This window comes from Hypanus sabinus, chromosome 4 (assembly GCF_030144855.1).
Source record: "Hypanus sabinus isolate sHypSab1 chromosome 4, sHypSab1.hap1, whole genome shotgun sequence".
NCBI lineage: Eukaryota > Metazoa > Chordata > Chondrichthyes > Myliobatiformes > Dasyatidae > Hypanus > Hypanus sabinus.
The window spans coordinates 156,040,945-156,054,433 of NC_082709.1; the positions used below are offsets into that span (position 1 = coordinate 156,040,945).

The 13,489-nt window shown below is 42.8% G+C and overlaps 1 long non-coding RNA gene across 4 annotated transcripts in view; it reads right to left on the bottom strand.

Annotated features, from left to right (window-relative positions):
• Positions 1 to 13,489, bottom strand: part of LOC132393386 (uncharacterized) — a 67,065-nt gene that overhangs the window by 28,991 nt on the left and 24,585 nt on the right. The window contains exons 2-4 of one of the 4 annotated variants that reach the window (XR_009511860.1): positions 13,294 to 13,382; positions 4,647 to 4,814; positions 888 to 997 (exon numbers count right to left, since the gene is read on the bottom strand). This is a non-coding gene — a long non-coding RNA (uncharacterized LOC132393386). The remainder of the gene's footprint in view (positions 1 to 887; positions 998 to 4,646; positions 4,815 to 13,293; positions 13,383 to 13,489) is intronic. The other 3 variants (XR_009511862.1, XR_009511861.1, XR_009511859.1) reach the window with 3 other exon arrangements.

Consider the following 13,489-nt stretch of genomic DNA (forward strand, 5'->3'; position numbering starts at 1 on the left):
ACTACCATCATAGAGGAGCCTGAGGCCAAATACTCAATATTTCAGGAACAGTCTTTTTATCAGATTTCTGAATCCATGAAACCTACCTCACCACTTGCTCTCTTCATGCATTACTTATTTACTTTGTTATAGTTTTTATTGTAACTTATAGTTTTATTTTTATGTGTTGCACTATACTGCTGCCACAAAACAATAGATTTCATGGCATATGCATGTCTGTGATAATAAGCCTGATTCTGATTCTGAAGTTATGGAGGAAGCATAGTGGAATAAAACTAATTAGATAGCTTTGCTAAAGATTTGGCTCAAGCTCACTGGATTCGAATAGCACCCTTTCAAGCAATATCATACTACAGCTCTGACGCTGGTGGTCATTACAGTCTTTGTAAACAAAATGCTTGCTGCGGAATACCCAACCCTATTCAATGGAAACGTGTAAACAAGTTGTGAAAGCATCACATTGATCATTTACTCCATACTTATATCTGCTCAGTGACAGTAGTTTCCAAAATTATCCCCTTCACTGGCACACTGGCTGCCAATCCCCTCTCTCCACTGGGTAGATGGTCATGGAGGAGCAAGACGAATCATTATTCCTCTGCAAACTGTAAGTTAGATGGGTGGCAGTCCTATTTCTGGCAAATGGGGGTGGGGATGGCAGATGAGGAACATTACAACGGAAAGCATATTTCACAGAAAATGAATTTGGGGTTATTTGGCAAGATGTTTTATAATTAAAACTGTGTGTTTCAAAGCATACGAACTAACTCCCACAGAAAGCACATCTGTCACAGAGAAATCTGTGACATAATCAATAACATATCTCCATGTTTATTATCAAAGGAACAAAGAAGGATGTGAGACAGAGGTTCAAACAAAATTATTACCACAAACCACCAAATGCAGAGACTGTATGGTGGGGGGAGGAATACCACAAGTGCAAAATCTTTGACATGCCGAGGAAGTCGTGGTCCTGCTTTATTTCCTGGAGGTCATCCTAATAAAGGAAGGGAAGCACAGTCTCGTCACTGGAAAAGATGAAACTGGAAAAAGAGCTATTTATGGGTTCTAAATCAGGCTGAGTAACAAATGTGATGAGAAATGTTTTTATTTTATTTTTCTGAACCGCTGCTAATGTTTTTGTTAAAATAATTTGAAAAATGAAAACTAAAATTAAACATGATACCAACCAAACAGTTGCAGGTTGTATCATTACACTGTCTCAGAATTTAATGTTACTGTTATTGCACAGTATATGAAAATCTATACATTAAAAATGTACAGGAATGGTGGAGAGAATGCAGAGTTTGTAAAGATCACTGTAAAACACGGGAAAATGCCTTCCAAGAACATTTTCTATGATAAAAACAATTTTCTTAAGGAAGCTACTGGGATGAAATTCCATAAGCACCATTGATACCTAACATTGTTCACATGTATCAAAAGACACATTCATGCCCACTGAGGATAGCTGAACTGTAATCAGCTTTGTTAATGCTTCCACATCTAAGATTCGGGCACTAATAGAAGAGATACTAAGTCTACATCAAGCTAAACCTAGTTTCATAAAGTCAGGATCTGGAAGGGCATGTGAAGCTGCTGAATAGAGAGATGATTGCAGACGAAGGAAGAACAGGGTAGTGTTGGCAATCATTAGTTGGGATTAGAAGTGAATATTGAGAAAAACCACAAAAGAAGAAGAAACGCACAGCAGCAACCCAGGTAAAGTCCAGCCCTCTTTAGCCAAAATCAAAGAAGGCTTCGATCTCCAGGCCAGCCACAGGCCTCACCTGCATGAGTGACACAAGGATATGGACTGCACATTCTTTCACATCTCAGCAAATCCCTGGCGGCTTCTGTGTATATGTATGCTATATACATCAGAGCTTCCCAAACTATTTTGGGTTACTGTCCCTTGGCTCCCAGACCACATCCCCAGTGCCCACGTCTCCCTTTCCAGCCATTCCATAAAAACTATAAAGAATCCTGAGTTAAAATGCACAGTGAAATAGGAACTGCAAAATTCAAAGCAGTGACAAATAATTGCAAAGCTTACCCAAATCTATTTAACGCTACGAATAATATTATCTCTTTATTTAATTACAGTAAAAGCAATTTTTGTTAATAATTCACTGCTCCCTTGCCTTTCAGTGAGATGAGTGGGCTTGGTGCAGAGAGATCAGAGAGGGCTGAATGTAAGTCAGATCCCCTCATTCAGTGATTTGCAGTCTGTTTCATTGCATTGAAACAAGTTGGGCGACTGCATTGAAACCATGTTCCACTAAGCATGATGTTGGAAAGGTAATAAAGAAGACCTTGGCCTTTTCACACTGTGCAGGATAGCATTTAGAGATTTCTTCCTGCAACCAAAAGTTGATATGATATTTTGAACCTCGGCTTCAGCTCGAAGTATTTTGTAGTGAGATCAGTTCATCCTCCATTATTCTTAATAATTCTTCATTACAAGTGTCTAGGAATGAATTTATAACCCAGTCTGGAACTTGGATCGAGCAGGGATTCTAAAATCTCTCACCCAGGTGGGCACAGTATACTTGAAAATCATCATCTGTTAGTTTTTCTTTCTCTTCCAACTCAGAGAGGCTTGGAAAATGAAAAAAGTCACAACAGCTAATGTTGCACTTAAATAGGGTTAACTTGGACGGAAATGTGAAAATGACTGATGTGATTTTGATAAGACTCTTTCTACACCCATGCCTTTGTAGCTAGGCACAGCTCAAATGTCATATATAAATTTGCAGATGATACATTGTTGCTGGCAGGATTTCAGATGGTGACAAGAGGGTGTACAGGGGTGAGATATTTCAGCTAGTTGAGTGATATTGCAGCAACAACCTGCACTCAACATCAGTAAAAACAAAGAAATGATTGTGGATTTCAGAAACGGTAAGGCGAGGGAAAACAGACCAGTCTTTATAGAGGGATCAGAAGTGAAAAGAGTGAGCAATTTCAAGTTCTTGGGAGTCAATATCTCTGAGGATTTATCCTGGACCTAACATATCAATGCAGCTACAAAGAAGGCATGACAGTGGGAAATCTCATTAGGAGTTTGAGGAACTTTGGTATGTCACCAAAGACACTCGCAAGTTTTTACAGAGGTATCATGGAGAGCATTCTAACTGGTTGCATCATCATCTGGGACACCGTCAAAGAATGGTGCCTTAAAAAGGTGACGTCCATCATTAAGGACCCCCACCACGTAGGACATGCCTTGTTTTCATTGCTACCATCAGGAAGGTTCAATGAAGAATGCAGGAAGGCATACTGAGAACAATACCAGGCATACCTCAATGTGACGCATCACCTGGTGAAGCCATAATACAGGACTACTTGCATGCCAAACACCATAAGCAGCAAGAAGTAGACAGAGCTACGAGGTCCTACAACCAACGGATCAGATCTAAGCTCTGAAGTCCTGCCACATCGAGCTGTGAATGGTGGTGGTCAATCAAACAACTCGCTGGCGGAGGAGGCTCCACATCCTCAATGATAGAGGAACCCAGCACACCTGTGCAAAAGAGAAGGCTGAGGCATTTGCAACAATCTTCAGTCAGAAGTGCCAAGAGGATGATCCAGCTTGGCCTCCTCCAGAAGTCCCCAGCATCCCAGATGTCATTATGCGATCAGTCCGATACACTCCATGTGATATCCTGAAGTGGCTGAAAGCACTGGATACGGCAAATGTTTTGGGCCCAGTCAAAATCCCTGCAATCGTCTTGAAGACTTGTGCTCCAGAACCTGCCACACCACTAGCCAAGCTGTTCCAGTACAGTTACAACACCAGCATCTACCGGGCAATGTGGAAAATTGCCCAGGAATGTCCTGCACACAAGAAACAGGACAAGTCCATCCCAGCCAATTGTCCTCTCAATCATCACCAAAGTTGTGGAAGGGGCCATCAACAGAGCTATCATGCTCACCCACTCGACAATAACCTGCCCAGTTTGGGTTCCGGCAAGGCCACTCAGCTCCTGACCTCATCATCTCCTTGGTCCAAACATGGACCAAAGAGATAAATACTAGAGGTGAGAGTGATAGCCCTCAACATCAAGGCAGCATTTAACTGAATATGGCATCAAGGTCCCTAGCTAAAATGGTGTCAATGGGAATTAGATGGAAAACCCTCTGCTAGTTGGAATCAGACCTGTCACAAAGATGGTTGTGGCGGTTGGAGGTCAATTATCTCATCCTCAGGACATCACTGCCGGAGTTCCTTAGGGAAGTATCCTAGGACCAACCGTTTTCAGTGGCTTCGTCAATGACCTTTCCTCCGTCATAAGGTCAGAAGTGGGGATGTTTGCAGATGACTGCACAATGTTCTGTACTATTCGTGACTCCTCAGATAGGGAAGCAGTTCATATCCAAATGCAGAAGGACCTGGACAATATCCAGCCTTGGGATGACAAGTGGCAAGTAACATTCGAGCCACACAAGTGCCAGGCAATGATCATCTCCAACAAGAGGGGCTCTAACCATCATCGCTTGACATTCAGTGGCATCACCATCACTAAATTTCCTACCATCAACACCTTGGGGGCTACCATTGATTTGAAACTAAACTGGTCTAGCCATATAAACACCATGGTTACCAGAGTAGTCAAAGGCTAGGAATCTAGTGTGTAACTCACCTCTGACTCCCCAAAGCCTGTCTGCCACTCGCTTGGATGAGTGCAGCTCCATCAACACTCAGGAAGCTTGACACAAGCCAATGCAAGGATTGGTATCCCTTCCACAAGCATCCAATCCCCCCGCCATCGATGGACAGTTGCAGCAGTGTGTACTGTCTACAAGATGCACTGCAACAGAATCAGGTTTATTATCACTGGCATGTGTTGTGAAATGTGTTAAATTAGCAGCAGCCATTCAATGCAATACATAATCTAGGAGAAAAAAAAAGTAAAATTAAATAAATAAGTAAATCAATTACAGTATATGTATATTGGATAGATTAAAAATTGCGCAAAAACAGAAACAATATATATTAAAAAAGTGAGGTAGGGTTCATGCGTTCAATGTCCAATTAGGAATTGGATGGCAGAGGGGAAGAAGCTGTTCCTGAATCACTGAGTGTGTGCCTTCAGGTTTCTGTACCTCCTACCTGATGGTAACAATGAAAAGGGCTTGCCCTGGGTGCTGGAGACCCTTAAAAATGAACACACCAAAGTTCCTGAGGCAGCATCTTCCAGACTCATGACCACTACCATCTAGAAGGGCAAGAACAGCAGATACTCAGGGACACCACCGCTTGGAAATCCTACTCCAAGTCACTCACCATCCTGACTTGGAAACATATCGCCGTTCCTTCGTAATTGCTGGGCCAAGTTCATGGAATTCCCTCCCTAACAGCACAGTGGGTGTACCTACACCTTAGAGACTGCAGCGGTTCAAGAAGGCAGCTCATCACAACCTTCTCAAGGGCAACTAGAGATGGGCAATAAATGCTGGCTTAGTTGGCGATGTTTACATCCTATAAGTGAATAAATAAAAATGGAGGTACCTGAAGGCACACACCCAATGATTCAGGAACAGCTTCTTCCGCTCTGCCATTTGATTTTTGAATCGACATTGAACCCATGAACAGTACCTCAATACTTATTAAATTATATTTTGCACTACTTATTTGATTTAAGTATTTAATATATACATATACTTACTGTAATTCACATTTTTATCTGCTATTATGTACTGTATTACACTGCTGCTGCAAAAACAACAAATTTCACAACATATGGCAATGATATTAAACATGATTTTGATCCTGATTCATAACACTTTCTCATGCAATCAGATACACAGGCAGATACAATGTACAGTCAGGTATGCAATCAGATCAATGTGTATTAATAAGTCTGATGGCCTGGTGAAAGAAGCTGTCTTGGAGCCTGTTGGTCCTGGCCTTCATGCTGTGGAACCATTTGCCAGACGGTAGCAGCTGAAAGGGTTTGTGGTTGGGGCAGCTGGAGTCCCTGGTGATCCTCTGGGCCCTTTTTACACACTTGCTGCTGTAAATGATCTGAATAGTGGGAAGTTCACATCCACAGATGCACTGGGCTGTCAGCGCCACTCTCAGAAGCGCCCTGCGATTGAGGGTGGTATAGTTCCTGTACCAGGCGGTGACACAGCCAGCCAGGCTGCTCTTGATGGTGTCCCTGTAGAAAGTCCCGAGGACCTGGGGACTCATGCTGAACTTCTTCAGCCGTCTGAGTGAAAGAGGTGCTGTTGTGGCACAGCTGGCATGTACAGTCCAGATGAGATCTTCTGTGATGTGTATACTGACGAATTTGAAACTACTCACCCTCTCAACCACAGTCCTACTGATGTTATAGGGGCTAGCCTGTCTCTGTTCCTCCTGTAATCCACGATCAATTCCTTTGTTTTTTTTTGACATTGAGGGAGAGGTTGCTTTTTTGACAGTGCTGTGTCAGCACATTGACTTCTCTGTAGGCTGTCTCATCATTGTTGGATAATAAGGCACATCAATATCATGTCATCTGCAAATTTGATCAGCAGATTAGAGCTGTGTCCCACCAGGAAGGCTTCAAAGCTCTCCATTTCTTTCTGGATACCAGACCTGACCAGTTCCCGTCCACCACCATCCAGAGGAACTTGTCATCGCTCTTAATTATTTCTCCTTTGGCTTCTCCCACTCCCTTCAAACAAAAGGTGTAGCCATGGGCACTCGCTATGCCTGTTTGTTGGCTACGTGGAACTGTCTATGTTCCAAGCCTACACGGTGACCATCCAGTACTTTTCCTACACTACATCGACAACTGCATTGTTGCTGCTTCCTGCACCCATGCAGATCTTGTCGACTTCATCATCTTTGCCTCCAACTTCCAACTTGCCCTCAAATTTACCTTGTCCATTTCCAACACCTCCCCTTTCTCAATCTCTCTGCCTCTATCTCTGGAGACAGTTTATCTACTGATGTCTATTATAAACCCATAGACTCTCACAGCTGCCTGGACTGTACTTCTTCCCACCCATGTAAAAATGCCGTTTCTTTCTCTCAATTCCCATCTCCACTCCATCTGCTCTCAGGATGAGGCTTTTCATTCCAGAATGAAGGAGATACCCTCCTTCTTCAAAGAAATGAGCTTCCCTTCTGCCACCATCAATGCTGCACTCAACCACATTTCTTCTATTTTATGCACGTCTGCTCTTACCTCATCCTCCCGCCACCCTACCAGGGATAGGGCTCCTCTTGTCCTCACCTACCATCCCACTAGCCTCCGCGTCCGGCACATAATTCTCTGCAACTTCCATCATATCCAATGGCATCCCACTATCAAGCACACCTTTCCCTCCCCCCACTGTCGGCTTTGCACAGGGATCACTCCCTATGCAACTCCCTTGTCCATTCGTTCGCCCCCACCCCCCACTGATCTCCTTCCTGGCACTTATCCCTGCAAGTGGTACAAACGCTACACCTACCCCTACACTTCCTTCCTCACTACCATTCAGAGCCCCAAATAGTCCGTCCAGGTGAGGCGACACTTCACCTGTGAGTCTGTTAGGGTCATATACCGTGTCCAGTGCTCCTGGTGTGGCCTCCTGTATATCAGAGAGACCTGACATAGATTGGGAGACCGTTTCGCCAAGCATCTACGACTCCATCCACCAGAACAAGTGGGATCTCCCAGTGGCCACCCATTTCGATTCCACTTCCCATTCCCATTCCAATATGTCCATCCATGGCCTCCTTCACTGTCGTGATGAGGCCACACTCAGATTTGCGGAACAGTACCTTATATTCCAACAGGGTAGCCTCCAACCTGACGACATGAACATCAATTTCTCAAACTTCCAGTAATGCCAATGCCTTACCATTCCCCATTTCCTTTTCCCTCTCTCACCTTATCTCCTTGCCTGCCATCACCTCCCTATGGTTCCCCTCCCCCTTTTCTTTCTTCCAGAGCCTTCCGGTTAAATTTCCCCATTCTCCAGCCCTGTATCTCATTCATCAATCAACTTCCCAGCTCTTTCCTTCATCCCTTCCTCTTCAGGTTTCACCTATCACCTTGTGTTTCTCTATCCCTCCCCTGTCTTTTAAATCTACTCCTCAGCTTTTTTTTCCAGTCCGGCAAAAGGGTCTTGGTCCGAAACGTCGACTGTACTCTTTTCCTTAGATGCTGCCTGGCCTGCTGAGTTCCTCCAGCATTTTGTGTGTGTCGCTTGGATTCCCAGCATCTGGAGATTTTCTCTTGATTGTGACAGTCAGGAGTGTATAGGGAATAGAGAAGAAGGTTCAGGACACAGAGATTTCATTAAACTTCACAAATAACTCTGACAAATAAGCAATGTCATGCCTAATATTCTTGAGTTGATTACTGAATGAAGCACTCGAGTCTTCAAAAAATTTTATCACAGTTTTAAAAATCACATAAAAGTGTCTCAGGCAGTTTCCTTCTGAGAGCCACCTGACTTTTGTGTGCAACAGCAAGTATTGAAACTATTCGTCGTTCTCAATACAAAGCTCATGAAATAGTCGAGAGCTGGGAGCATGGGACTTGATTCCATTCATTTATTTACTTAGCAATACAGTGTGGAGTAGGCCCTTCCAGCTGTTTGAGACATGCTGTCCCAGCAAACCCTGATAAACCCAATTAACCGCAATCTAATCACAGAACAATTTGCAATGACCAATTAACCTACCCAGCGTGTCTTTGGACTGTGGGAGGAAACCAGAGCACCCGGAGAAATCCCAGGCATTCCATGGGAAGAAGAGCGCCGGAAACGAACTCCGAACTCCAAAATGCCGCAAGCTGTAATCACGTTGCGCTAACCACCATATTTCATATATCATATATCATATATCATGGCACCATATTTACCGGTGTGATAACTGTTATTGGTGATTTCTGCAGCTGATCACTTAAGCTTTTGCAACAGGATGTTGACTGTGAATTAAACTGTTTTTACACCCCCTGCAAATAACAAATCTTGAAACTTGAAATCTTGAAAGAATCTTCATCCTTTATAACACAAGCATAACCAAGAAGCAAAGATATGTTGCCTGGCAAAGTTGACTCATCCAAACACAGACCAAATTCTGTTGTCCTAAATATGCTGCACAATGTATCTTACACATTCTCAGATATTTCATCTAATAGTCCTTGAACAGAGTTGTCACTGAACTGAGTTGCTTTATTAATTTGGTCTTGTGACTTCTGCAAAACTGTACTCAGAACCTCCCTTACTGCTGGTTCATCTCCAACTTTAATGGGGCTTCCCAGATTTAGCAATGAAATGTATGAAGCATGAAACAATCACTGTATTGTCGTGAAGTAATGGAAAACATAAGAACATCAGATCATAAGACATAGAAGCAGAGTTAGGCTATTCAGTCCATCCAGACTGCTCTGCCTTTCCATCATGTCTGAATGTCCTTCTCAATCCCATCATCCTGCCTTCTGCCCGTAACTTTTGACACCCTGACTAATCAAGAAACTCTCAATATTTGCTTTAAATATACTCGTCGACTTGGCTTCCATAGCCGTCCTCGGCAAACCAAGTAAACCGTATCCACTGACTCTCCTTTGTCTATACTGCCTGTTATTTCCTCACAGAATTCCAACAGATTTGGCAGGCAAGATTTCCCCTTGAGGACACCATGCTGACTTCGGCCTACTTTACATTGTGCCTCCAAGTACCCTGGAACCTCATCCTTAATAATGAACTCCAAAATCTTAACAACCAGTGAAGTCAGGCTAACAGGTCTGTAATTTCCCATCTTCTGTCTCCCTCCCTTCTTATAGAGTGGAGTGACATTTGCAATTTTTCAGTCCTCCAGAACAATTCTAGACTCTAGTGATTCTTGAAAGGTTATTACTAACGCCTCCACGATCTCTTACGTTTTTCAGAACCCTGGGATGCAGTCCATTTGTTCCACATGACTTATCTACCCTCAGATCTTTCACCTTCTCAAGCACCTTCTCCTTACTAATAGCAACTATTCACTTCTGCTCCCTGGCATTTCTGACATACTGCTAGTGTCTTCCACAGTAAAGACTGATGCAAAATACTTATTAAGTTTGTCTATTTCTTTGTCCCTCATTATTATGTTTCCAGCATAATTTTCCAGCAGTCTGATAACCACTCTTGCCTCTCTTTTACTTTGTATATATCTGGAAATACATTTGGTACACTCTTTTATATTATTAGCTAGCTTATCTTTATATTTCATCTTTTGTCTTGTTATGGCATTTTTAGTTGTCTTCTGTTGGTTTTTAAAAGCTTCCCAATTATCTAACTTCCAACTAATTTTGCTAAGTTGTATGCCCTCTCTTTTGCTGATGTACTGTCTTTGACATCCTTTTCTGTCACGGATGCCTCATTCTCCCTTCAGAATAGTTCTTCGCCTTTGTGACTTCTCTCTCCTGAATTATCCCCAGCAACTCTTTTATCATATGTGCTGGTGTTCTTTTCCAATCGGCTTTGGCCAGTTCCTCTCTCATGCCTCTGTAATTCACTCTACTCCTAGGTAATATTGATATGCCTGACTTCATCTTCTCCCTCTCAAAATGCACGGTGAATATGATCACTCTCTCCTAAGGGTTCCTGTACCTTAAGCTCTCTAATCAAATCTGGTTCATTACACAACACCCAATCCAGTATTGCATTTCCATGAGTGGGCTCAATCACAAGCTGCACTAAAAATCCACCCTGTAAGCATTCTACAAATTCCCTCTCTTGGGATCCAGCACCAACCTAATTTTCCCAATCTACCTGCATATTGAAATCCTCCATGACTATTGTAACATTGTCCTTTTCACATGCCTTTTTCTATCTCCCATTGTAATTTGTATCCCATATCCTACTGTATATAATTCCCATCAGGGTTGTTTCAACCTTGCAGTTTCTTAATTCTACACAGAATGATTTGCCATCTTTTGATCATATGTCACTTCTTTCTAAGGATTTTTTCTCATTTTTTACTCACAAAGCCATGCTTCCCCCTGCCTATCCTTGGATGTTAATCCTTGGATATTAATCTCCCAACTATGATCTTCTTTCAACCACAACTCAGTGATGCCCACAATGTCATGCCTGCTAATCTCTAACTGTGCCACAAGATCATCTACTTTATTCCGTATACTGTGTGAATTCAGTCCTGTATTCATCACCCTTTTCAATTTCTCTCCCATATTACACTGACCGCAATTTTGCCGTCATCTGCCTGTTCTTCCTTCAAGTCTCACTACACAGTGCATCGACTTGTATACGAACTGCCCCATCCTCAGCCCTATCACTCCTGTTCCCATTCCCCTGCCAAATTAGTTTAGACCCTGCCCAATAACGCTAACAAACCTGTCCACAAGAATATTTGTTCTCATTGTGTTCAGGTGTAACTTACTCTTTGTGTACAGGATAGGTTACACCTGAACCTCAAGTGGACACATATCCTTTTGTACAGACCACACCTTCCCCAGAAGATATCCCAATAATCCAGAAACATGAAGCCCTGCCGCCTGCACCACTCCCTCAGCCACTCATTCAACTATACTGTCATCCTAAACCTGTCCTAACTAGCATGTGGTACTGGGTGTAATTCACAAATTCTCTGTAATCCTTGGAGGTCCTACTCTACAGCCTCTTCCCTAACTCCCTATACAAGCTGCACAGGATCTCCTCCCCCTTTCTATCCATGTCATTGGTGCCATTATGCACCAGTGTTTGGCTCTTTGCTCTCCCTCTTGAGAATCTTCTAGAGCCGCTCTGAGACATCCTGGACCCTGGCACCTGGGAGGCATCCTGGCTCCTGCAACTACAGAATCTCCTGTCCACCCCTTAACTATCGAGTCTCCTAACACTATCGCTCTGCCTGACTTCTCCCTTCCCTGCTGAGCCTTAGAACTGGCCACTGCCACTGGGCTGACTGCTGCTGTGCCCTAATAGGTCATCCTCCTAGCAGTGTCCAAAGGGGTGTACTCACTACTGAGGGGAATAGCCACAGGGGAACCCTCCATTGACTGCTTACTGCCCTTATTTTTCCTAGTGGTCACCCATCTACCATCTGAAGCCTGCACTCTAGGTGTGACCATCTCAGTAAAAGTCCCATCTATGAGGATTTCAACCTCCTAAATATTCCTGAGTACATCCAGCTCCAGCTCCAGTTCCATGACCTTGTCAGTCAGGAGCTGAAGTTGGGTGTATGTCCTGCTGATGTAGTCATCAGGGAGATGGTTAGGTAATCCCACATCTCACAGAAGGAACATTCCACTGCCTTAACTACCATCCTGCCACATTTGTTATACCCCTAAGTTCTCAAACTTAAGTTCTAGCTTGTGCCTGTTCTTGTCAAAGCCTGGTCACTCTAATACTGCCCACCCCAACAAAGGCCACACCGCTTATACCTTATTTCTTTTTTATTCTTTTGATTGTGCAACGTGGTAAAATTTCTAGATCCAGAACTTAAACCTGGATTTAGAATCAAAATCAGAATCAGAATCAGGTTTAATTTCACTGACATATGCTGTGAAATTTGTTATTTTATGGCAGCAGTACAGTGCAACATGTAAAATGTATCATAACTATAAGAAATATTAATATAAAAGGATAAAACAAATAGTACAAAGAGTGAGCAAAAAGTGTTCATGGGTTCATTGTTTGTTCAAAAATCTCATGGTGGAGTGGAATTCACCCTGCACTTCTTGGGCAATGGTATAGTGATTCCCTTTTGAAGTAGCTGGGAACCTCCCACTGCAGCAGCGAGAGATTGACAATGTCCAGTTGGTTGACACGAGTTCTCAGTGCCTTACTAAATACATTATTGTGGATTGACGCTCTGTGAAGGTTTGCCCTCTTGAAAGATGTTCTGACGTCAACCTCTAAGACACAGGGTCTCCAGATGTTGCAGGGATTTGCACATCTCCCTTTCAAAGCATGTATAAAAAGCATTGAGCACATCTGGGAGTGAAGCATCACAGTCATTTCTGATGTTAGAGTTCGTGTTGTTAGAAGTAATAGCCTGCAAGCCCTGTCAGAGTTAATGCGCATCTAATTCTGGAATCTTAACTAACATGCATAATCATGAGTTAACTATTCAGACAATCAGTAAGTCACTCTTTCAGGAACTCAGTAACCTTTTGCTGAATAAATGGAAATTACGTACAGAATGTGCACAAATATGCAATGATAAAACTTGCATGGGTGGATAACTGTAAGAGTCACTTAATAATTGAAGTTAACCGTAATGGTGATTAACTTCATTTTTATTTCTATGCATGAAATATTTCCTAAATAGCTTGGGAATCACACACAATGATTACTCACCGAAGTTCATTAGTGACATGGAAAGCAGCTTCCTCTGACTGCTGGCTGTAGCAATCCCTGCCTTGATGACGTCAGTTTCTTAGAATTTCCTGTTCCAGTAAAAACAAGGAAAATCCACTCATTCACAAAAATTACTGAAATTGGATAAAGATTTTAAAGACTGCTTAGGTATTTTCTACTGGAAGAAATTTTATCC